The following is a 26,591-nucleotide window of genomic DNA, read 5'->3' as shown; positions in this document are numbered from 1 at the left end:
TTAAGGATTTTTGCATCTATGTTCATCAGTGATATTGGCCTGTAGTTTTCTTTTTTTGGTGGCATCTTTGTCAGATTTTGGTATTAGGGTGATGGTGGTCTCATAGAATGAGTTTGGAAGTTTACCTTCCTCTGCAATTTCCTAAGAGTTTGAGTAGGATAGGTATTAGCTCTTCTCTAAATTTTTGGTAGAATTCAGCTGTGAAGCTATCTGGAGGGACACTAGTCCTATTGGATTAGGGCCACAACCTTATAACCTCATTTAACTTTAATCATTTTCCTAAAAACCCTATCTCCAAGGATGGTCACAAAAAGAATGTCAACTAAAAATATGCACATCCTAAAACTTGAGAGTTATGCTTTATTTTGTGTGATTTTGGGGGACTTCACATGCCTGGGAGACAGTATCTCAAGTAACCCTGAGAGAACTGTCCCAAGGAGGCAAGGAGGGGAGCCAGTTATACAGAATTTTTGGAACAAAAGGGAGGTAGCCCGAACATCAAAAGATGATTGTTAACTAAAGAAAACCAGATAGCCCAAGTTAAGGAATTTAGCACTTTTCTATGCATGCAAACATGCAAGAGTCTAGGTTCACTGAAATCATTCCTTCAATATGCACCTCAGCTATCTGGGGCCAGTATCTTGTATTTTCACATTTTGAGCTTCTTCAGGGCTCACCATGGAAAGTAACTACAGTCTGATGGCTGCTAGATGGCAGATATTCTTCTCCTTTTGAGTTTCTTTAGGAATTACCTATTCACTTTGGAGGGCTGCAATCACTGATGACTGTGACATCATTTGTTTGCTGATGTGGCAGGAAACATTCCATTTCTCAGGGTTAGGGCTTCAACATACAAGTATGGAGAGAAGATAATTCAGTCTATACTGAGAGATTACTGAAGATTGCAGTTTCCAAGGAAAGACTTGAAGAGTGAATAGTGGCTAATTTTGGTTAGTTTCAGCTCTAAACACAAGAGCAGACACCTGTCCTCTAATCTCTAGCCCCAGGATAAGAAGCTGTGCATACATTCCAAGAGCAACTTATACGCAGCTTGTGGGAGCTGTCAGGCACTAAGGACCCTGTTTCCAAATGACAAAAATCTGCTTTTGTCATGAGTTGTTATCTCTGATTGTTGAGATACAGACACAGAAGTGGGCAAGCACTATTGTTAAGACTCTCCCCATTTAGCCAAAGTCACTTCAAGGGGATTTAATGGCATGTTGGAAATCATTTTTTCCTTTCATTTTTCACTTTTCCCATTATAAGAGCTAGACATTTAAGGACTGGGATATTCAAAAGCAACCACATATGAGGAAAAATTTTAATAGAGTCATTGAGTATGCCCAGGGAAAAACATAAGCTCAGAATAGACCTGTGAAGACTGTAAGTTTACACCTCAGACTGATCACTGGCAGAGACACAGCCCATATAGTTGCTCAGCCACTGACTGAATCACATCTGACTCTTTGTGACCACATGGACTGTAGCCCACCAGGCTCCTCTGTCCATGGAATTCTCCAGGCAAGAATACTGAAGTGGGTAGTCATTCTTTTCTCCAGGGGACCTTCCTAACTCAAGGATCAAACCTGGGTCCCTTGCAGTGCAGGCAGATTCTTTAGCATCTGAGTCACCAGCGAAGCCCATAACAGCAAGAAAAAACAGCAAACCTGGGGAAGGAGGAGAAGTGGACCAAAGTTACCACATTATAAGATTCAAAAGTCCAGTTTTCAACCAAAAAAGTCACAAGACAGGTCAAAACCCAAACAAACAATAGTATGGACTGTTTAAAGGAAAAAATTAATTAACAGAAAATGTCCCTGAGGAAGACCATATAGTGGAATTACTAGACAAAGAGTCCAAAACAGCTGCTTGTAAAATGCTCAAAGAGTCAAGAGAAGTATGGGCAAAACCAGGAAAAGGATGTATGAACAAAATGGAAATGTCAACAGATAGAAAACATTAAAAAGGAACCAAAAGGAAATTCTGGGGCTGAAAACTACAATAACCAAACTGAAAAATTCACTGGAATGAATGATATGATGAATTAGAGTGATTTTTCTAGCCAAAAGCATATTTGACAAAAAGAAAAAAGAACAATTGAAGGTACAATGATTTAAATTATTGAATCTGAGGAACAGAAAGAAAATGACCAAGGAAAGTGAACAGAGCCTATGGGACCTGAGGGGCACCATCAGGATGCTCAGCATTTACACTATGGAAGTCCCAGAGGAGGAAAGCAAAGGGAAGGGACAGAATGACTATTTGAAGAAATAGTGAGCAAAACCTTCCCAGACTTGACGAAAGACATGAGTATAAACACCCAAGAAGCTCCACAAACTCCAAGCAAATAAAAACAAAGAAACCCACATGTACTTTATAATCAAATTTTCAAAAGCAAAAGACAAAGAGAGACTCTTGAAAGTAGCCAGAGCAAAAGACAAAGAGAGACTCATGAAAGCAGCCAGATAGAAGCAACTCATCACATCCGAAGGTCCCCAATGAAATTATCAGCCAATTCCTCATCAGAAATGGGCTTCCTGATGGCACAGTGGTAAAGAATCTGCCTGCCAATGCAGGAGACAAAAGAGACTTGGGTTCAATCCCCAGGTAAGAAAGATCCCCTGGAATAGGAAATGGCAACTTACTCCAGGATTCTTGCCTGGGAAATTCCATGGACAGAGGAGCCTTATGGGCTACAATCCACGGAGCCACAAAGAGTCAAACATGACTGAGCACACACACACACACACACACACACACACACACACACACACACCTCATCAAAAACCTTGGAGCTGGAAGATAGTGAGTCAGTGAATTTGATATGTTGAAAGAAATGAACTGTCAACCAAGAATCCTATATATAGCAAAATTTTTCTTCAAATGAGGAGGAAATTAAAACATTCCTATATAAATAAAAGCTGAGAGACATTTGTACCTCTAGTCCTGCCCTGAAAGAAATGATAAAGAGAGTCCTTCAATCTGCAGGACACTAAATGTAACTCAAAGTTTTAGGAAGAAATATCAGATCTCTGATAGGATATCTGTAGGAATATCAGATTTCTGATAAAGATAAACACCCGGGCAATTATAAAACCTAGTATTATTGTAACTTTGACTGGTAATTCCACTTTTGTTTTCTAAAAGACTTAAGAAACTATGCATAAAAAACAATTATTAGTCTATATTTTTGGACAGAAGATGTGTAAAATGGATTTTATGACATCAATAACTGAAACTGATGAAGTCAGATCTGTATAGGAAAGGAGTTTTTATGTTACTGAATTAAGCTGGTATAAATTCAATTTAGTGTTATAACTTTAAGATGTTAAATATAATTGCCATGATAGCCATAAAGAAAATAGTTATAGGATGTACACAAAAGGAAATGAGAAGAGAATTAAGATATTTTACTACCAAAACAAATAACTAAACATAAAAGAAAATAGTAATGCATGAAATGAGGGACAAAAAAGCTATGAGGCATATAGAAAACAAATTGAAAAATAACGGAATTAAGTTCCCCTTTATCAGTAATTACTTTAAATGTAAATGGATTAAATTCTCCAATAAAAAGACAGAGAGTGGCAGAATGGACTTTAAAAACATGACCCAACTAAATGCTATCTATAAGAGACTCACTTCAAATCCAAAGATGCAAATAGATTGAACATAAAAACATAGAAACATCTGTGTCTCGTATGGCAAAACCAATACAGTACTGTAAAGAAAAAAATAAAATTAAAAAAAAACCTAAAAAAAAAAAAACCACATAGAAACAGATATTCCATGAAAGTAGGAAACAAAAGAGAGTATGAGTGGGTGGTACTAATACCACATAAAGTAGACTTTAAATCAAACATGCTTACAACAGGCAAAGAAGGAGCTTACAGATTAATAAAAGATACAAATAGCAAGAAGACTTGACTTAACAATTATAAACACTTATATACTTAACAATAGATCATCTAAATATATGAAGCGAAACTTAATAGAATATGTATAAATATGTATATGTATAAACCTCATTTTGCTCATTGATTTCTTAATCAGAGGACATTTGGGTTGTTTCCAGCTTTAGGGTTTTGTGACTACTGCTGCTATGAACACAGCCATACAAATATCTGCTTTGAATATTTTCAGGTATATAACATATGTGATTCAGCCTTAAAAAGGAATGAAATTCTGACACATGCAGCAGCATAGACGAACATGCTGAGTGAAATAAGCCAGTCACTAAAGGATACTGTATGATGCCACTTATATGAGATCTCTAGAGGAGTCAGATTCATAGAGACAGAAAATAGAATGCTGATTGCCAGGGGTTGAGAGAGGGAGGAATGGACAGCTGTTGTATGATAGATATAAAGTTTCAGCTTGGGAAGATGAAAAATTTCTGGAGATGGATGGTGGTGGATGCACAGCATTGTGAGTGTACTTAATGCCACTGAACAGTTCACTTAAAGATGATTAAAGTAATAAAATTTTATATGTATAAAACTGTGGTATATTATACCACAATTCTTAAAAAGCAAATGTTTTTTAACTCTTTCTATTTTTCCCAACAGCTGCATGTATTTATTGAGTTCTTTCTATGTGCCAGCTAAGTGTACTCCCAAACACTTTACCTGTGTTATTTTATTTAATTTCCATAATAATCTGATGAAACAGGTGTTATCCTGATGTCTATTTTTCAAAAAAAAAAAAAAAAAGTGAGGCACAGAAAAGTTAAGTACTTTATCCAAGGTCACAGAACTTCTTAGTGGTGGATCTGAGGTATGAGCCCAAGCAATGTGATTCCAGATTATTCTTAGCCACTATGCTGTTCAGTTCAGTTCAGTTGCTCAGTCGTGTCTGACTCTGCAACCCCATGAACTGCAGCCCGCCAGGCCTCCCTGTCCATCACCAACTCCCAGAGTCCACCCAAACTCATGTCCATTGAGTCGGTGATGCCATACAACCATCTCATCCTCTGTCATCTCCTTCTCCTCTTGCCCACAATCTTTCCCAGCATCAGGTCTTTTCAAATGAGTCAGCTCTTCACATCAGGTGGCCAAAGTTTTGGAGTTTCAGCTTCAAGATCAGTCCTACCAATGAACACCCAGGACTGATCTCCTTTAGAATGGACTGGTTGGATCTCCTTGCAGTTCAAGGGACTCTCAAGAGTCTTCTCCAACACCACAGTTCAAAAGCATCAATTCTTCAGCCCTCAGCTTTCCTTATAGTCCAACTCTCACATCCATACATGACTACTGGAAAAACCATATGCTGTACTACTTTCAAAAGAAGTGAGAAACCAGTACTTTATGTTATTATAGATTTGATTATCATCATGTGGTCTCTGATCAGTTGCTTTGCATCTCTGCATTTCCTTGTATGTGAAGCTGGAATTTAGCATTTCCTAATGTGGCTATGACCTTCCTAGGCATAGCTACAGTAGGAGGTGATGCAGACAATCAGGGTAAAATAACCTCACAAATGGTGAGTCCCACACTCACTCACTAAAGAATCTTTTATGATTGCCTTCCATGACATTAAAAGTCCAAATGCCAATTCTACTACTTACTTGCTGTGTGATCTTGGGCAAGAAACTTGACTTCTCTGAGCCTCTGTCTCCTTGTCTAAAAAATGGAAATCATAACATCTTTCTTGCAAGGCTGTTGTGAGTAGGACTCCAAAGTCCTCAGGCCTCACTGTCCTGTGAATACAACTGAAATCATATCAATGTCAATATTCAAACTTCACTGGCAAGGGACCCAGCCCCCCCCCGCCCCCCCCGCCCCCCCGCCCCCCCCGCCCCCCCCCCCGCCAGTTCACCAGACAAGTGAGAACCTGAATTCATTTCACACTCAACATAAAACTACATATCTTGATATGATATGCACACAACCAGAGAGAGAATCTGAAAAGCCATATATATGCTAAATAGATTGTAGCTTTTTTTTAATTGCTTTAAATAAAACATAAGGTCAAGGTGGAATAATATCTATATTAACAATCTAGAATTTAGATCTTATTTTCTGACTAATCTCCACCCATTTTAAATGGGGAACAATGGAAATAAGTGAAGTTGCTCAGTCGTGTCTGACTCTTTGCTACCCCGTGGACTGTAGTCTACCAGGCTCCTCAGGAACTTCCCTGGTGGCTCAGATGGTAAAGAGTCTACCCGCAATGTGGGAGACTTGGCTTCAATCCCTGGGTCTGGAAGATCCCCTGGAGAAGGAAGTGGCAACCCACTCCAGTATTCTTGCCTGGAAAATCCCATGGACGGAGAACCCTGGTAGGCTACAGCTCACGGGGATCGCAAAGGATCGGACACAACGGAGCGACTTCACTTTTCACTTAATGGGAATAACCTTTGAACTACAGTATGCACATTCCTGGAGGAAATAGACAACTCTTATGTTTTGTTTTGGTGCAATTGTTTCCAAGGCACATTGCTTCCATATAATCTCCCCAGGCACCTAAGAGATCATTTAAGGGAATCACTGTGATACTTAGGCGACAGGGGAAAGGGAGGCAAATAATATAATTCTTCTTTTTCCAATACAATTGAAAAATATCTTATCCTATATGTTCATAGATCTTTAAAAATAACTTTTGTTGTGTCAAGTTATTATAAAATCACTGGCATGCAACTCAGAAAGAGTTCAAAGAATTGAGGGAAATTTTCAGTTCCTTTCACTGCCATGCGTCTCTATGACCAATACTTGTTATTCTTTACTTGTATTGTAGCCATGCGTTCTGGGAAACAAATTCACTCAGAAGGACAATGCAGATAGTGAAGTGCAGTTTATTACACCGGCAGGCCCAAAGCCAAGTCTCCTCTTAGCCAAGGACCCCGAGCAGTTTTTGCAAAAACCTTATATACCCTAGGACTTCCCTGGTAAGTGTACCTGCTCAAATCCATCTCCCCAAATTCTCTGAAACTAGTCTGAACAAAGGAAAAGAAAGATACAATCAAAGTTAACCCTGATTTGTATGCCTTAAGCCTAGGTAGTTAACAGTGGGCAATTACCAATAAGCCTGTGGTCATACCCCAATAAGCATAATAGAATTTATGATTCTGTTCGGTTACACAGATCATTAAAGTATTCTTTTAGGCGATGGAGAGTCTAGCTACAAGCCCTGGGGCTCTTCCATCCAGGGGTCTGGTTTTCCAGTTGGTATGTCATTTCCGCAGATACTGGGCATAGAGCTCAAAGTCCACAGTTCAGCCCAAGATGGAGTCCTGCTTTCAAAATGGAGCCTGTTCTGTTTCCTCCTTCAGTATAAAGAGGAAAAATAGGAATAGAATTAACGCTACGCTGTCTCACACAACCATAGAGATTGTCCATGATATCTATGCTTCTGATTTTAGAAGATCTAATTTTCAGTCAGAAAAATATTAATTGAAATTAATATATAATTGAAATATTTAATTGAAATTAATATTTAACTGAAATTAACTTTAATCTTTTATTTAAATTTGTCAAAATGTATGCTATATTATTGTTTTGTCAACTATACTGAGAATGCAATTCAGAAATGACAAGTTTAATAAATAGAGTTCATGATCACCACAGAGTTAAAATCTTTAATATATTTTAAATTAATTTTTATTGGAGTATAGTTGCCTTACAATGTTATGTTTCTCCTGTACCGCAAAGTGAATTATCTCTGCATATACATGTATCACATCTTTCTTGGATTTCCTTCCTATTTAGGCTACCACAGAGCATCAAGTAGAGTTCCTGGTGCTATATATTAGGCTCTCGTTATTTATCTATTTTATATATAGCATCAATAATGTATATCTGTTAATCCCAATCTCCCAGTTCATCCCACCACTTTCCCTTAACCCCTTGGTATCCATACATTTGTTCTCTACATCTAAAAATTTTAAATTTCAATTTATATATATATATACATTGAAAAGAGAACTAAGATGGGAGAAGACCCTTGAGAGTCCCTTGGACTGCAAGGAGATCAAACCAGTCAATCCTAAAGGAAATTAGTCCTGAATATTCATTGGAAGGACTGATGCTGAAGCTGAAACTCCAGTACTTTGGCCACCTGATGTGAAGAGCTGACTCATTGGAAAAGACCATGATGCTGGGAAAGATTGAGGATGGGAGGAGAAGGGGATGACAGGATGAGATGGGTGGATGGCATCACTGACTCGATGGACATGAGTCTGAGTAAGCTCTGGGAGTTGGTGATGGACAGGGGAGTCTGGCATGCTGCAGTCCATGGGATCGCAAAGAGTCAGACACAACTGAGTGACTGAACTGAACTGAAGATGGAATGATCAACAAAAAGATTTTAGGTTAGAATTTTAGGGATAGAATTGGGGGAGATAAAATGGAAACACATGTTCAGATGGAAAAGGAACATGTAAAATGACCAACAAAGAATAATTTGGTTATGCACCCATGAAAATGGGACTTCCTAGGTGGTGCAATGGTTAAAAAAAAAAAAAATCTGTCTGCCAATGCAGGTGACACAAGATCAGGCAGATTCCCTGATCAGGTGACACAAAGATTAGGCAGACAAGATCAGGTGACGCAAAGTCAGGCAGATCCCTGGAACAGGAAATGGCAACCTGCTCCAGGATTCTTGCCTAGAAAATTCTACGTACAGAGGAGCCTGGTGGGTTACAGTTGATGGGGTTGCAAAGAGTCAGACCCAACTGAGCACACAACACATCCATGAAAATAGATATTGATGATTATCAAATTATTATGATTTCATTAGAGTCCTTGTAAAGAATGACATAGCAGTTTTGTTTTAAAATGTCAATATTTTAAACATGTTGAAAATTCTTCTTTGTGGCTATTTAAATAAATATAAAAATTTTAGATGGCAACTCAAAAATATATGAGGGGTACATAAGTTTACATATGAAAAATGTTAGGAAATACGTGAGCAAAGCATTGAAGGCCGTTGACCTAGAATCATTCTTGACTCAGCAAATGATCAAGCAGAATGGCCTGACCCCACCAGGACTGGAGGTGCTGTTCAGTTAACAAATGTTTGGTCACCAAAGGGAAAAGATTGGGAAAGAGATAAGTTAGAAGTTTGGAATTAGCAGATGCGCTACCATGTATAAAATAGATAACCAAATTGTTATAACCCATCAGGGAAAATGATTGGAAAAGTAACAGATGAAAGTATATGTATGCTGCTGCTTCTAAGTCGCTTCAGTCACATCTGATTCTGTGCAGCCCCATAGACAGCAGCCCACCAGGCTCCTCTGTCCATGGGACTTTTCCAGGCAAGAGTACTGGAATGGGTTGTCATTACCTTCTCCGATGTATATGTATAACTGAATCATTTATTTTACACCTGAAACAAAACATTGCAAATCAACTATACTCCAATATAAAATAAAAATTAAATTAAATTGAAAAAAGATAAGCAAGCACATTTAAATTTTTAATTTAATTTTAATTTAATTGGGGAAAAAAATCAATCTAAATTGGTCAAGTTGGACATGGCTAGGAGGCTCCAGTCAGAGGAGCTGGGGAGAGACTTATACACAGGAGGTATGGAAGCAGAGCAAGGAGGTTACTCATTGTTTGGGAGCTTAAAGCCTGGGTGACTGTGACTGGGTGTCCTCAGGTTTCAATTTTGTAGCCTTGAGGCATTTACAGGGTTAGATTTGGGTTTGCTTGTAGAGGCACCTGGGCATCTGAGACCTTTCAGTCTAAGGCCCTCCTTGTTAAACTAATTTAACACTATCACGTCTCCTAGCCAAGGTAAAGCTCCAGGCTGCCTGGGTAGGATGTCTGACAGTGCTGGAAGAGTATGTGTGTGTGTATCTGTGCACCTGTGTACTGGGATGTGTGTGTGTGAGAGGTCTGTGTGTGTGTTGGCATGGCTGTGTTTTGGTGTGTGTGTTGTTCCATGCTGATTGTGTGGTTAGGCTATATCCCAAGGCCTCCTTGCTCACACTCTCCCTGAGGAGATCATCTCTCACATGTGTGGACAAGCCCAGCTAATGTCCGAGTCCCCAGTGTCATCTCTGGTTATCACAGCTGAAGGGCAAGTGGGGGATGATATAAAAATACGGCTTCAGGATTTAATTCACTATTAGTTAACAGCTGTTCAGGAGAATTATGGCTTCCCTCACAGTGAAGGCAGAAAAGTATCAAAATATCAAAATGTGAAAGAGTTATAATATTTGAAGGAGTCTTAATCTACTTCTGCTTAATAGCACCTCTTGAAAATATGTGATTAATGTGTAAACCATATAGAATTTTGTGGTACCCAACGCTGTCTTTACACAGCCAAGCACTGGCGAGGAAACTGCAGCTTTAAATCCTCCTTCGAGTTAACTGAGTCAAGAACATCATTCCTTCTATAAGAGGATAAAAAGAACCTCCCAAAGGACTTGCTGCCACAATTGCGTATGTAATGTCATGGCAAATTTGATTCTTCACATCCAAACCTGGCCACCTGGGGGGAAAGGAAGCCTCTCTTCCTCAGGAACCAAGGTGGAGACAGCCAGTTGGGTGTCCCCTCATATTGTTACTGTAAGTTTCCCCCCTCAACACACAAATGGTCACTGTTAGAAAATCTATATACCTGAGGTGCAAAACAGATCAATTCACATTTTCAAGATCAAAAAGGGCTCTTTGCTTTACATAGGTATTCCAGAGGCATTCACTGAAATAGAAAGTTCCTCTGCTGCATTTAAACAGATTCTATTTACAAAATATCCATAAATGAAAATCACAGGAACTCAATGTTGCAAACTAAATAAGGCATATTCAGTGCAGCCCTTACTGGAGATCATACCTTTAAGGAACTGTGTGACTGAAGAGGATGGTTGCAAAGGACCAGAAGAGACTTGCAGTTGGTGGTCTGGCCTGGAGGGGTGAGGCTACAGATGGGAGACACCGAGTAAGAGGGTCGGAACAACTGTTATCCAAATCCTGCTTCAGAGTGTTCGCGTCTGCCTTCTGGTAAATAGGCCATCTTGGCTCTGGTAGAAGGAGCCAACCATCCAGGCTTTTCCCAAGGATAACCAGAGCCTGAGCCAGCAAACTTAAAAACCAGACACTGATGCTTTCGCCAGGAAAGTGCAGTTTTATTAACACAAGAAAATATGTAGCTAGAACGGCAATACTGTGTGAACAGCAGAACTTGTGTTTTACGGTCAACACACACTCCAGGGTCTAAATGCAGCGGGAAAATGGATACACTCCAGCAGTGCACTGACCGTGATGCAGGAGGAAGACATCCCCGTCTAAGAAACGCAAGTGGGCTGCGGCAAGAAGTGACCCAGTCATTTCGAAGCTTTGGCGACCCCATCTTTGTGCATCTGAGGGAAAAGCCCTAAGAATTGTGGGACTCTGTGAAAAGGTGGTTTCTCATTCCTGCAAGATCCCAGGAGGCACAATTGGAAAAGGAGGTAAGGAGGGAAACTTGAGGTGAACTGGGAGCAACCTCCCCAATTCTGGGGCAATTAGGAAAAAAGATGATCTTCTTCCAACAGAACATTCTCTCACTAAGTGACCTCTTTCCAGCTTTATAGAAAAGCTGCCTCACACCACAGGAGACACACAGGCTCCTCAGCCAGAGGTCCAGGAGAATTACTTCACAACCAGAGCAATTTTCCCTCTGATACCTGGGTGCCCTGCCGCCCCTCCTCTTCTGCCTGTAGCATGGATGCAATGAAATAGTGCCCTTTGCGTGTTTAACACAGGACTTGGCTGACAATAAACAGCCCATGGCCACACTATTAATAGATAATGTTATTAATAGAAACTCACCCCTGCTCATCTTCACCTGTCATCTGTTATTCTTTAATATGCACAAGGTTTTAGTTTCTTTGCCTTTCCCCTACCCTGAGTGCCCTATTCACTGCCCTCCTGGTTCTTCTGATGGTCCTTTGTGCCTGCACCTCATTTGCGGGAAAGAAAAGGACTTTGGCCCCAGGCAAGTTCTCCCCTGGAGGCCCTGCTGAGACCAGTGGATCAGAGGGAGCAGCAACTTCCTCCCCCAGGCCTCCATCTGCTGAAATGGCCCTGATTCCTTAACTGCAGGCACTTAGAAGGGATGTTTTGCTCACCTTTGCCTTTTCCCATCAGGTTGATAAACTTCCTTCAAAGGGATGAACCCTTTCGTGATCACTTTAAAACACATTTGAACAAAATAGTCTTACAGAAAACAGCCTTACATCCCCAATTGTTATCTAGACAGAACCTGGAGAGTGGAACTTCAGTGGGTATTTGCAGACAGCGGGGCACTATGGCGGGATGTGATCAGGAAGCCGAGTGGTCAGCACACAGAAGGAGGAGTGGGAGGGCAGGAAGCCCAGGGGAATCCTGGTGAGTCTCATATACTGATGCTGTGCTTTGGGGCACGGTGAATTAATTTCTGTACTGGAAGCTACAGTTTCTTTATTTGGGAAATTCAAGACCAAATCTGGCTTCCTCACAGCTCAGCTATAGGATGCCCTGACTGTGCCCCTGCCCGTCCCCTCTCATGGGCACCAAGCGTTCTGCCCCAGGGTTGGCCCTTCCTCTTCTGGGATCCCTAGCTGTCTTTGTAGCTCCTCTGCATCACCTTCAGTATCACTTGTAAGCTGGTGTTGCTCAACTTCTCAGTACTAACACTGACTTCTCACTGAAGCCCATTTCTGAATTATTTGCATTATTATCTTAGTTTGCAGAGTTATTTCCTTAGTTATTTATGTTGTTTCTTCTTCCAAACAGGATTTGGAGCGGCTCAGCCTTGCTTTCCGGCTGTCTGCTTGGCTGGGGTGGGGAACTCAAACCCTATAGCATTCTGTTGTGTGCATGAGTGCTCATTCACTCCAGTCATGTCCAGCTCTTTGCAACCCTATGGACTGTAGCCCGCCAGGCTCCTCTGACCACTGGATTCTCCAGGCAAGAATACTGGGGTGGGTTGCCATGCCTTCCTCCAGAGGGTCTTCCCGACTCAGGGACTGAATCCACTTCTGCTGTATCTCCTGTATTGCAGGCAAACTCTTTACCCACAGAGCCACCAGCAAAAAAAAAAAAAAAAGCAGACTCTGTCCTTATGTACCACAAAGTAAAATGACCCCAATTCACTGTAATCTGGTGAAGTTTGCCACTGGCACAGAGATAGCTGGATGGACTGATGGACAACATTGGAGCATAGGAAGAGATTCAAGAGACATAAAGGACAATAATAACCAAAGTAATATTTCAATTTAGAAAGAAAATAATAATTACTTTAATAATTAATAGTGCTGGCATAATAAATTCTTCATCCAAAAGAAAACATAGCTGAACTTTTACTTCACATTATATACAGAAATAAATTCCAAAAGGATTCGAGATAAATATTTTTTTTAAATACAAATAATAATAATATTTTTAATTAAAGAGGTTATCTGTATAAACTTACAGTATAGATGCTCTTTCCAAGCCAGACAATACCAAGAGGCCATGAAGAAAGGATATATTTGAACAAATAACAATGTCCAATTTTTGTATCATTAAAAAAAAAGCAAACTATGAGGAAAAAAATCTATAGGAAAAAAATCCAGAAGGTCAGTAAACATAGGAAAAAATGCTCAATTTCACTGAGTTGGAAAAATGTAAAACAAAATAACATGTGACAATAACTTCTATATCATTCTATTGACAAACATTTTTAGAAGAAAAAGAATGAAATGCTCTCAAAAATACCAAAAATAGACAGTGGAGTACATTGCTAGGGGGGAAGGGCAGTGACCCCAACTGGGGAGAGTAATGCAACAAAATTTGTTTTTAAAATGACATATAAACCTACTTCATTTTTGTGAATCTATTCTACAGAAATAAAAGCATCAACATATTAGAATATACACAAGGATGTTACAGAGAATTGCTAATGATAACAAACAAGCAAATCTAACTAGAAACAGCCTCGGTGCCCATAACTAGAGGCATGGTTTTATAAGTGGTGTCCATCTACATGACGGAATATTATACAACTTCTAACAAGAAAGAGGTAACACTGTATATTGACCTGTCCGTGCTGTGTTGATATAAGAGGAAAGCAATTTGCAGAGTAATTTTCACTGCATGATCTTATTTCTGCAAAAATCCACAATACCATTTTCTCTCTCTATGTGCATATATGTTTGGGTGATGAGTGAGAAAGATGCAGTCAGAAAGTCAAAATCTGTTGACTTTGGTTCCCTGGGGAGAAGAGGGAATGTGTTGGCAAGATTTCTGTGGCTGTCTACATAGACTTGTGCTGTAGTGCTGTGACACTTGTGTAGTTTTGCTTAAAATTTATTGGAGTAGAGTTAATTTACAATGTTGTGTTAGTTTCAGGCGTACAGCAAAGTGATTCAGTTATGCGTATACAGACATATTCTTTTTTAGATTATTTTCCAATTTAGGTTATTACAGAATATTGAGTAGATCTCCTTGGGCTATACAGTAGGTCCTCGTTGGTTATCTATTGTATATATATCAATTGTAGTATGTGAACATTAATCCCAAATTCATAACTTATTCCCCCCACCATGTTTCCCATTTGGTAACCAAAAGTTTGTTTTCAAAATCTGATTCTATTTCTGTTTTATAAATAAGTGCATTTACATCAATTTTTAAATTGTATTTCGCATGTGAGTGACATCATATGGCATTTGTCTTTCACTGATTCCACTTTCTATGATAATCTCTAGTTGCAACCATGTTGCTGCAAATGGCATTATTTCATCTTTTTATGGCTGAGTAATATTCAGTTGTGTCTATGTACCATATCTTCATCCATTCCTCTGTTGATGGACACTTAACGTTGCTTCCTTGTCTTGGTTATTGTATTTGTCTAATTTTTAAATGTATAAAAAAATGGTTTTTGAGGAAAAGACTTTTTCACATGTTACCCAGATTCCTAGGGCCCCTTATTCTGTTTGAGCTTTGGGAGAAAAGCTTGAGAATCTGTGTCTTAAGATGAAGCCCACGTGATCCTTGGTGAGGTGGCCAAGGATGTCTCAGAAAGCGCAGGAGCACAGAGCTGCCTGGGAGGTACCAGCCACATGAGTTTGGGTGGGGAAGACCATTTGGAAGGAACAGAAGGAAGGCAGGTGAGCAGTGGGTAGAAACCAGGATACGGAGGAAGTGCACAGGAGGGCACCTATTTATGAAAGGGAGGAATCCCTTCCTCCAGGCTAAGAAGGAAGAAGTTCAGTTCAGTTCAATTCAATCGCTCAGTCACGTCCGACTCTTTGCAAACCCCTGATCCACAGCATGCCAGGCCTCCCTGTCCATCACCATCTCCCAGAGTTCACTCAGACTCATGTCCATCGAGTCCATGATGCGATCCAGCCATCTCATCCTCTGTTGTCCCCTTCTCCTCCTGTCCCCAATCCCTCCCAGCATCAAAGTCTTTTCCAATGAGTCAGTACTTCGCATGGGGTGGCCCAAGTACTGGAGCTTCAGCTTTAGCATCATTCCTTCCAAAGAAATCCCAGGGCTGATCTCCTTCAGAATGGACTGGTTGGACCTCCTTGCAGTCCAAGGGACTCTCAAGAGTCTTATCCAGCACCACAGTTCAAACGCATCAATTCTTTGGCCCTCAGCGTTCTTCACAGTCCAACTCTCACATCCATACATGACCACAGGAAAAACCATAGCCTTGACTAGATGGACTTTAGTCGGCAAAGTAATGTCTCTGCTTTTGAATACACTATCTAGGTTGGTCATAACTTTTCTTCCAAAGAGTAAGCGTCTTTTAATTTCATGGCTGCAGTCACAATCTGCAGTGATTTTGGAGCCCCCCAAAATAAAGTCTGACACTGTTTCCACTGTTTCCCCATCTATTTCCCTTGAAGTGATGGGACCGGTTGCCATGATCTTAGTTTTCTGAATGTTGAGCTTTAAGCCAACTTTTTCACTCTCCTCTTTCACTTTCATCAAGAGGCTTTTTAGCTCCTCTTCACTTTCTGCCATAAGGGTGGTGTCATCTGCATATCTGAGGTTATTGGGATTTCTCCCGGCAATCTTGATTCCAGCTTGTTTTTCTTCCAGTCCTGCGTTTCTCATGATGTACTCTGCATATAAGTTAAATAAGCAGGGTGACAATATACAGCCTTGATGTACTCTTTTTCCTATTTGGAACCAGTCTGTTGTTCCATGTCCAGTTCTAACTGTTGCTTCCTGACCTGCATGCAGATTTCTCAAGAGGCAGGTTAGGTGGTCTGGTATTCACATCTCTTTCAGAATTTTCCATAGTTTATTGTGATCCACACAGTCAAAGGCTTTGGCATAGTCAACAAAGCAGAGATAGATGTTTTTCTGGAACTCTCTTGGTTTTTCCATGATCCAGTGGATGTTGGGAATTTCATCTATGGTTCCTCTGCCTTTTCTAAAACCATCTTGAACATCAGGGAGTTCATGGTTCATGTATTGCTGAAGCCTGGCTTGGAGAATTTTGAGTATTACTTTACTAGCGTGTGAGATGAGTGCAATTGTGCAGTAGTTTGAGCATTCTTTGGCATTGCCTTTCTTTGGGATTGGAATGAAAACTGACCTTTTCCAGTCCTGTGGCCACTGCTGAGTTTTCCAAATTTGCTGGCCTATTGAGTGCAGCACTTTCACAGCATCCTCTTTCAGGATTTGAAACAACTCAACTGTAATTCCATCACCTCCACTAGCTTTGTTCATAGTGATTCTTTCTAGGGCCCACTTGACTTCACATTCCAAGATGTCTGGCTCTAGATTAGTGATCACATCATCAAGATTATCTTGGTCATGAAGATCTTTTTTGTACAGTTCTTCCGTGTATTCTTGCCACCTCTTCTTCATATCTTCTGCTTCTGTTAGGTCCATACCATTTCTGTCCTTTATCGAGCCCATCTTTGCATGAAACGTTCCCTTGGTATCTCTAATTTTCTTGAAGAGATCTCTAGTCTTTCCCATTCTGTTCTGTTCCTCTATTTCTTTGCATTGATCGATGAAGAAGGCTTTCTTATCTCTTCTTGCTGTTCTTTGGAACTCTGCATTCAGATGCTTATATCTTTCCTTTTCTCCTTTGCTTTTCCCCTCTCTTCTTTTCACAGCTATTTGTAAGGCCTCCCCAGACAGCCATTTTGCTTTTTTGCATTTCTTTTCCATGGGGATGGTCTTGATCCCTGTCTCCTGTGCAATGTCACGAACCTTCATCCATAGTTCATCAGGCACTCTATCTATCAAATCTAGGCCCTTAAATCTATTTCTCACTTCCACTGTATAATCATAAGGGATTTGATTGAGGTCATACCTGAATGGTCTAGTGGTTTTCCCTATTTTCTTCAATTTGAGCCTGAATTTGGCAATAAGAATTTCATGATCTGAGCCACATTCAGCTCCTGGTCTTGTTTTTGTTGACTGTATAGAGCTTCTCCATCTTTGGCTGCAAAGAATATAATCAGTCTGATTTCGGTGTTGACCATTTGGTGATGTCCATGTGTAGAGTGTTCTCTTGTGTTGTTGGAAGAGGGTGTTTGCTATGACCAGTGCATTTTCTTGGCAAAACTCTATTAGCCTTTGCCCTGCTTCATTCCATATTCCAAGGCCAAATTTGCCTGTTACTCCAGGTGTTTCTTGACTTCCTACTTTTGTATTCCAGTCCCCTATAATGAAAAGGACATCTTTTTTGGGTGTTAGTTCTAAAAAGTCTTGTAGGGCTTCATAAAACTGTTCAACTTCAGTTTCTTCAGTGTTACTGGTTGGGGCATAGACTTGGATAACTGTAATATTGAATGGTTAGCCTTGGAGACGAACAGAGATCATTCTGTCATTTTTTGAGATTGCATCCAACTACTGCCTTTGGACTCTTTTGTCGACCATGATGGCTACTCCATTTCTTCTGAGGGATTCCTGCCCGCAGTAGTAGATGTAATGGTCATCTGAGTTAAATTCACCCATTCCAGTCCATTTCAGTTCTTTGATTCCTAGAATGTCGACGTTCATTCTTGCCATCTCTTTTTTGACCACTTCCAATTTGCCTTGATTCATGGACCTGACATTTCAGGTTCTTATGAAATATTGCTCTTTACAGCATTGGATCTTGCTTCTATCACCAGTCCCATCCACAACTGGATATTGTTTTTGCTTTGGCTCCATCCCTTCATTCTTTCTGGAGTTATTTCTCCACTGATCTCCAGTAGCATTTTGGGCACCTAGTGACCTGGGGAGTTCAACTTTCAGTATCGTATCATTTTGCCTTTTCATACTGTTCATGGGGTTCTCAAGGCAAGAATACTGAAGTGGCTTGCCATTCCCTTCTCCAGTGGACCATATTCTGTCATAGAATAGTCAAAGGAGACCTGGGGAAGATTCTGAAACATTTCATTTCCATGGGCAGGAAAGGAAACAGAGTAGCTGAGGTGAGAGTGAGGACCTTGGAGAAAGGGTGGGAAATGACTGGGCACCCTCGGGGCAAGCTGTGCTCAGAGGCGGGCCTTGCTCAGGAGCTGAACATCAGGTACCTCACCCATCACCGGGCTTCCCTTGTAGCTCAGTCGGTAAAGAATTTGCCTTCAGCGCAGGAGATCCAGGTTCGATCCCTGGGTTGGGAAGAGCCCCTTGAGAAGGAAATGGCAACCCACTCCAGTATCCTTGACTAGAAAATCTCATGGACAGAGGAACCTGGTGGATTGCAGTCCATGGGATCACAAAGAGTTGGGCACGACTGAGTGGCTAACACACACACACCCATCACCAGCAGGACCAGACAGAGCACGGCACACCCTTTCTTCCCAAAGAGGGTGACTGGCCGCTGGGGCGGGTCAGCCCTCTGTCCTTGCAGCCGTGACCTGCAGGAGGGATGCTGTGATTTGTGATACACAGTTATTACAAGCACAAAATTGGGTCAGATCCCAACTGGGGGGCCTAGGAAATGATGCCCATCAGTTCTTAAGTGCCAGGTGCTGTGCAACTGACATTTCTAACAGTCAACAGTTCCTTAGGTTAGATATGATTATCCCATCTCCAGAAAGGAAAATTGAGGTTTAGAGAATTGGAAAGACATTATCACTCTGGGCTGGGGTGGCTTTAGGGCCAATATGCCCATGTGTCCCTCATTAAAGCTCTGGTTCTCTCCGCTCCCTCACAGAAGGAAGGTCTGGGGACTTACCCAAGCCTTGTGGACAAGGGTATGAGCCCGGTGGCACCGTAGCCTCTGTCTTCAGGGCAGTGAACAGGCTGAGCCTCCCTCTGCGAGCTGAGCCCACGGGATTCTGCTCTGCTGGCTCCTTTTTTCTCCAGCCACGGAGCAGCTCTACTGGTGACTGGCCCTCACCACTGCACGGACACACGTCACTGCCCTGAGAATAACGCGTCACTGCCCTGAGAATAACGTAGCACAGAGCAGGGGTCAGGGTGGCCAGCACGGCTGTCCCACCTCCAGAGCCCCAGGCCCAGCTGGGAGTCCCCAGTTAGACCAGAAAAGTGAGTCAGCTCCCTCTGCTCTTCCATCCTCCCGCTGGGACAGCCCAGGTTCCTCTCCCCCATCTGTCTGCCACCCGTGCTTAGGGCAGGCAGAGTGGCCTTGACCACAGGCCAGTGTGCCAAGGAGCAGGGGTGGAAGCCTGTCTGGGGGGACGGTGTGGCCCCAAATCTCTCACTAAGGGGTGATGTGGGGAAGCAGTGTGTACACCTCTTACCCAAGGGTACCAGTTAACCGCTGCTGTGCAAATGACAGGGACTCCTAGGGGTTGTGGACATGGAACCAACTGAGACCCTCCACTGCAGAGTCCCAGATGTTTCATTCCCTCTTATATCCTCACCATGCAGAGCAGCATCTGGTACATGCAAGCCCCATAAAAGTGCTGAATGAATAAATGACAGGCTTGGTCTCAGCCTTTAGAAGCATAGTATATGGGAGAATCAGACATCAAGCAAATCATGTAGCTCATTCACTCCAACTGTGATGAGGATGATGAAGTTCAGGATGAACTTGCAATTATTTTAAAAAGTGTTAAATGACTTTTCTTTGAGTGAAATTTCCAGACTCTTCTCAGTTTCTATATGAGAAAAAAAAATCTTAAAAATAGCCTGAGTCTAAGGCAAAATTGCCGCTGCTATTAGATAATTCAGCATGCTATATTGTTATTTAATGAAGAATAGATTTTCAGTGATAGTGAAAACAAACATAGCAAAACAAAAGTGTGTGTGTGTGTGTGCACATGTGTGTGTGTGTGAGTACCCAAGCCCCTCTGTTCATGAGAATAAGGGGCCAGAAGCCTCATCTGCATAGTCTCAGCAGGGCTTTGGATCAGCTGTTTATCATTTGCAGTTTGTCCCCGCCCCTCCCAGTAATGGAAAACTGAACAAATTACTTGATTATGATGCTCTAAACTATCATCTCTCTCTTGTCCTTGTTGCCAAGCTGCAAGCCCCTCTGTGAATGGACAGGAGCTACCATATATAGTGCCTAATTACCCCAACTCCTCGACCCTCTCAACTGAGGTAGTTTCTCCATACAAGGTGGGCTTAGCTGCCCCATGAGCCCTCCATAAAGATCAGGCTCTCTTCCGCGGCCCCACTGCCCCACCTTCTTAGCTGAGTCTCTGACCATTAAAAACACAAACAGCAGATGTGGCAGACCAGTGTGGGAGGCTAGATGCCTGTAAGTCTCGGCTATTTGGCAGAATCATAATTTTGATCAAGTGATGAATATCTGAGCCTTGATTTACTCATCTGCAAACTGGAACTGATAGTGTTGTCTAAGGGACCTGGTTGTTGACAGGTAAGAGCAAATGAGAGTGCATGTACAAAAGCCCAGGGGTGAGGGGAGATGAGCCAAGGCTGGGAAAGGCACCAACATCCACAGAGCCTGATGCCTCATTCCCACCAGGCCAGGAGAGAGCGTTTACAGGGATGCCCAGCCTTGCACCAGAAGAAAGTCAGAGAAAAGCTGAGATCACCTCTTTCCCTAGGTCTTTCCTCTGTTGCGAGGTGTCTATTTGTGTGGTTGCTGTGTGTGTCTTTGTTCATTTGGGCTACTATAAAAAAAATCCCATAGACTGGACAGAATGTATTTCTCATTGTTCTGGAGGCTGGAAGATCAGGGTGTCACATGGTCAGGTGGAGGCCTCTTCCTGAGTCATCATAGGTATCTTCTCCCTGTCTTCACACTGTGAAAGGTGTGAGGCAGTAATCTCATCCTGAGCCCCCCCACCCCACCACCACCACTTCCTGACCTCAGCACCTCTCAGAGGCCACAGACCAGCATCGTTGGGGTGAGGATTCCAACAGAAATTAGGAGGGGATGCAAGCATGAAGGAGCTTCTCAGGTGGCGCAGTGCTAAAGGATCCACCTGAGAACGCAGAAGACACAGGAGATGTGCGTTCGACTCCTGGTTGGGAAGATCCCCTGGAGGAGGAAATGGCAACCTCACTCCAGTATTCTTGCCTGGAAAATTCCATGGACAGACGAGCCTGGTGAGCTACAGCTCACGAGGTCGCAAAGAGTAGGACACAACTGATCAACTGAGCACACACAGCAGCCAGACCACAGCAGTATGACTGGATTCAAGTAAAACAAGCAGTGATGCTTGAACCAGGTTGCCCAGCCCAGGTTTGGGGCCGTCCTTGAGAATGGCCTCCCCAGATCTGGAGTTCTGGGGGGCTGGGGAGGTGAAGGGAGACACTTTAGTCACTTTGTCCAGTTGGAGTTTAGTTATCATCCAAAGAACCCTTTAAATTCTTGAGTGAAAGTTTTCTTCCTGCTCAAGATCCTATGGGACACGGTCTTAAATCATCAAAGAAAACCACATGAGTGCTTGTAACCACATGAGTGGTTACTCCGAAGAGCAACCCAGGCAGCCCTTCCCTCAGAGGCAAAATGCCTTACGTAAGGTTCCCCCGGTACAATTCACAGGCCAGCAGCTTGAGTCTCTGACTTCTGAGGTCATTTTGGCTCCAATTCAAAGCAAATGGAGGTCTGATCCACAGATACAGGTAAGAAGTAAAGGGAAAAGAAACAAAATCTGAGAAGCTGAGTGCAGCCCCAAGAGCATCCTCCCATGCCTCAAGCCCGTCTGCACCTGCGTGGCCCTGGCTGACGTGTTGGGTCCAGACTAGCCCAGTAGCATAGGCTCCATATGGATGATGCTCTAGCTGCAGCGATGGGTAGAAGGCACCCGTGCATCTGGCTACAGCCTGACCTCAGCAGACGCTTATGTCTCCCGCTTGGGATAATCCTCTCCAGACTTATTCCTTAGTGCAACTCAGAGCAAGAATTAAAACTTTCCCGTGGTCAGCCTCCGGCACTGGCTTCTGTAACTGTGGAAGTTTGTTCTGCAACCGAAGGCCCCCAGCCCAGGAGGGTCTGTCCACATCCAGTAAAGGTTAGCAGGCTGCAGCTGCAGACCCAGTCTGTCTGGGTGAATGTGCCGTCAGGATGCAGTCCCAGTATCCATTGAAGAACAAAAGCCCCCAGATCCCAAGGTGGGCCCTGACCAGAGCCCTGACCTAGGTTTCCCCAGCCTCCTGGGGCCTCCATTTGCTCATGTGTAAAATGGGGGGATTGGACCTGACTCCCCACTGTATACATGAGAGGGTGCAGGAGAGGGCTTTCTGAGGGAGCAGACTGGGGTCTGGCCTGCTGCTGAGCCTCCAAACCCTACAGCCACAGAAGGAAGCCATGTACCCTGGTTCCCCTGCTGGGGGGGAACCACTCCTCCTCAGGCTGCTTGTGGGGGTCAGCTGTAGGCATTTTGAGGAGGCTCAGAAGCTGGAAGGGTACCCAGAGGCACACAGCCATTGCCGCACAGGAGGATGAACAAATAGCTCAGTCTTGTTCTGAGAGCAGCACAAAGAGAGGTTTTGCTGTTTGCTTATTTTTATAAGAGGATTTATGGGAATTCACATATTTGAACGTATATCTTTGACACCATGACAAGATGTTCAGAAATGACATGTAACTTAGAAATGCTGTCTCTCACCAGAGACCTCCTGTAGCATCAGGTCTTCACAGACTCCAAATTCATTTTAAATTAGAAAAAAAACAAAAAACGGCAAAACCAAGCAATTTAGAGTGCATTCACTTGAGGGTTAATGAGTATACCGGTCATCACTACTTTTTTCTTACTCTTGTTGATACTGCTTTTATAATACAGGTAATAAACACGAACATGCAATAAACCCAGGCCTGGGAATGCAGGGTGTCTATCTTTCTTCAAAGCAGAGGATGCGGTCCTGACACACACTCCAGTTAATAGCCAGGACATGGAAACAACCTAGATGTCCATCAGCAGATGAATGGATAAGAAAGCTGTGGTACATATACACAATGGAGTATTACTCAGCCGTTAAAAAGAATTCATTTGAATCAGTTCTGATGAGATGGATGAAACTGGAGCCGATTATACAGAGTGAAGTAAGCCAGAAAGAAAAACACCAATACAGTATACTAACACATATATATGGAATTTAGGAAGATGGCAATGACGACCCTGTATGCAAGACAGGGAAAGAGAACAGATGTGTATAACGGACTTTTGGACTCAGAGGGAGAGGGAGAGGGTGGGATGATTTGGGAGAATGCCATTCTAACATGTATACTATCATGTGAATTGAATCGCCAGTCTATGTCTGACGCAGGATGCAGCATGCTTGGGGCTGGTGCATGGGGATGACCCAGAAAGATGTTATGGGGAGGGAGGTGGGAGGGGGGTTCATGTTTGGGAATGCATGTAAGAATTAAAGATTTTAAAATTAAAAAAAATATATATATATAAATGAAAAAAAAAAAAACAAAAAAAAACACAAATAAAAACAGAAACAGCTACCCAACCCTGCCAACAAATCAAACAGCACGTCTGCCTTGGTCCAGTTGCCCCCTCTGAAAGGCTGACAGCACTGGTACTGTTGGATGTGGGGCAAACGGGAGTAGAGCGACTCAAACCGCCGGGTAAACTGCCCTGTAAACACACTGAAACCTGAGGAATGAATCCGAGCCTGATTCTCAGGATAGTTTAGCCCTTTACTGGAACAGCCTTCATCTGTGCTCTGGTTCATTAAAATGCTCAGGTCACCCTGTTTGCCAGGGATACTTGAGTTGCAGACATTCTTAGAGGCCTTGAGCAGGCTTAGAAGAAATAAAGGACTGCAATTCTGCCCTCAAGGTCTCTTCCTTCAAAGGAAGAAACAAGCAAAATCCACATAAACAGATAGCAGATGGTAACATACATAAAGAAGAGCACCCTCATCAGGGTGAACAATGTGTCCAGTGCCGGGGTTATAGGATCAGTGAACTGTTAGACTGGGAGACTCAGAGAAGGCTCTGTCAAGCAGTGACTCCATCACTTTGGAAGAGCATAGATAGTCAGATTCCAGACACCTTGGTCAACAAGGTCTGTCCTCCAGGGTGACTCTCAGGACAAGCAGGCATCTGGGGACAGACAGAGGAGCAGAAAGGGAGCTGAGTGGAGGGAGCCTCATGGAAGACCCTGTCCATGCAGAAGGCGGCTCCTGTGCACCTGTCCACAGAGCATACCTCCGGGGCCTGGCATCCATCAGAGTCCACCCTCAGCTGAGAAGTGGGCAACTCTGCCAAGGGGTCAGGAATGGATCCACCACAGGTTCAGAGCATCTGAAGAAGGGAATTCTGAGACAATGTGAGGAAACGTTTCTATGACAATAGAAGCTGGAAGTGATAATACATAAAACAGCAAGGCTTAGGATAGTTTTGATTAGAAAAAAAACTGGCATAATATTGGCTTCATTCCTTTGTGATCTTTTAAAGACAGCCTAAAAAGTCAGAGGAAAGCACATAGCCTGCTGCAGTAAAAAACAACAGTGAGGTGGATATTCATTTATATTAGTTACATTATTTTTCCATCAAGTCAATAATATCTGTATATCGACACCTGGGCATGATAGAATCCAAAATCAGTAACCTTCCTCCCAGCATCCTAAGTCTGAGATTCTGCATGCTGCTCAGACACCAGCCACTCCTCCAGGTTAGGCACCTGAAGCAGCTACAGAGACTATAACCACTACATTGTTGATTAGGAACTTAATCTGAGGCCTAGTTTCATTTTTTTCTAAAATGAAGGTAACATAATCTACTCCAGACTGTTTTTCTGAGAATTAAATGAAATGACAGTGCTAAAGTTCTTTGTAAATTGTAGTACCTAGAAGGGTCATAAAGGAGCCAAGGAAAAGGGAGAAAGAAAAATGCATAGGCTTACATGCATCTGTAGAAATATCCTCATGTACTTTGAACCTAGGGTGAAAAGTTAATTAAAGCTCCACCATCAAAAATTTGACCCCATCTGCAGCTGGCGTTGTCATAATCAACCTTGTCCATTACCTGTGGGGGGCAGGGCATTGTCACACAGGCCTGAGGTGCCTGGGGCTGGCTGCAAACCACGGCTTCACTGCACAGTGACGCAGGTCATAAGACCGATGACATCCTGTCTTCATTTACAATTCTGATATTTGTATCATGGATCTTTGCATTATTATATTAAAATATTATTCCTCTTGACTACTGAGTTCTCCAGTGCCCCCTTCAATTTTGCACAGCAGGTGGGTTTCTCCTCTGCCTTCTCAGCTGCAGCCCCAGGACCCTGGAGATGGATGTCACTCATTGTCGCCAGGCTTGATGTTGGTGGACCCTCTGTGCAGCCTCAGCCAAGCCTCTTCACCTTCCCTTCCATGTGCCCAGTCTATGAAATAATGAAACTGTTGTGAAAGGTATAACAACTGACGTCAAGGACCTTCCAGTATAGTTGGGAAGCCAAATTGATAGAGATCAAGGACAGTCTGAGCTGCTGAGTTAGACATGGCAGCATAGCACAAGCTGTTGTTGGAAATATTGTTCTTATTGTTGTTCAGTCGCTCAGTCGTATCCTACTCTTTGGGACCCTATGCACTGCAGCACACCAGGCTTCCCTGTCCTTCCGAAAGCTTGCTCAAACTCGAGTCCAATGAGTCAGTGATGTCATCCAACCATCTCACCCTCTGTCATCTGCTTCTCCTTCTGCCTTCAATCTTTCCCAGCATCAGGGTCTTTTTCAATGAGCTGGCTCTTCACATCAGGTGACCAAAGTATTGGAGCTTCAGCATCAGTTGTCAAATAAACATTCATGGTTGATTTCCTTTAGGATTGACTAATTTGATCTCCTTACTGTCCAAGGGACTCTCAAGAGTCTTCTCCAACACCACAGTTCAAAAGCATCAATTCTTCGGTGCTCAGCTTTTATTATGGTCCAACTCTCACATCCATACATGACTACTGGAGAAACCATAGCTTTGACTATACAGACCTTTGTCAGCAAAGTAATGGCTCTGCTTTTTAATATGCTGTCTAGGTTTGTCATAGCTAGGAAATGTAGGATTCAGAAAAGAGGCGGTGCTTGGGAGCCACAGTGTCCATCTGACTGGTTCATTACGGTAAATCTTCCATGAAACATATGCAGGAAAAGAAGAGGCATTTTCAGCAAAGAAACACTGAAATGGGCTGGGATATGGCATATTTATGTCCTCTTATCTGGCCCAGGTCTAAGTAACCTCCACAAGCAGCAGCTAGAGTTCAAGAGAAGAGTCTAGATTCTCTAAGTTGCTCCTAAAAACTCACAGCAAGTGGCAATATCTGGGGGCATTTCAGCTATTTCAGCACTGAAC

General features: G+C 42.6%; 1 long non-coding RNA gene across 1 annotated transcript in view; it reads right to left on the bottom strand.

Moving 5' to 3' along the window:
* Positions 1-346: 346 nt before the first annotated feature.
* The window catches only part of LOC138430410 (uncharacterized), a 45,384-nt gene continuing 19,139 nt past the window's right edge, over positions 347-26,591 (bottom strand). The window contains exons 2-3 of the long non-coding RNA XR_011253155.1: positions 5,567-5,710; positions 347-1,667 (exon numbers count right to left, since the gene is read on the bottom strand). This is a non-coding gene — a long non-coding RNA (uncharacterized lncRNA). The remainder of the gene's footprint in view (positions 1,668-5,566; positions 5,711-26,591) is intronic.

The sequence above is a fragment of the Ovis canadensis genome, chromosome 25 (assembly GCF_042477335.2).
Source record: "Ovis canadensis isolate MfBH-ARS-UI-01 breed Bighorn chromosome 25, ARS-UI_OviCan_v2, whole genome shotgun sequence".
NCBI classification, from domain to species: Eukaryota; Metazoa; Chordata; class Mammalia; order Artiodactyla; family Bovidae; genus Ovis; species Ovis canadensis.
The sequence above is the reverse complement of the archived record's forward strand: the minus strand, read 5'-3'. Positions and strand labels throughout refer to the sequence as shown.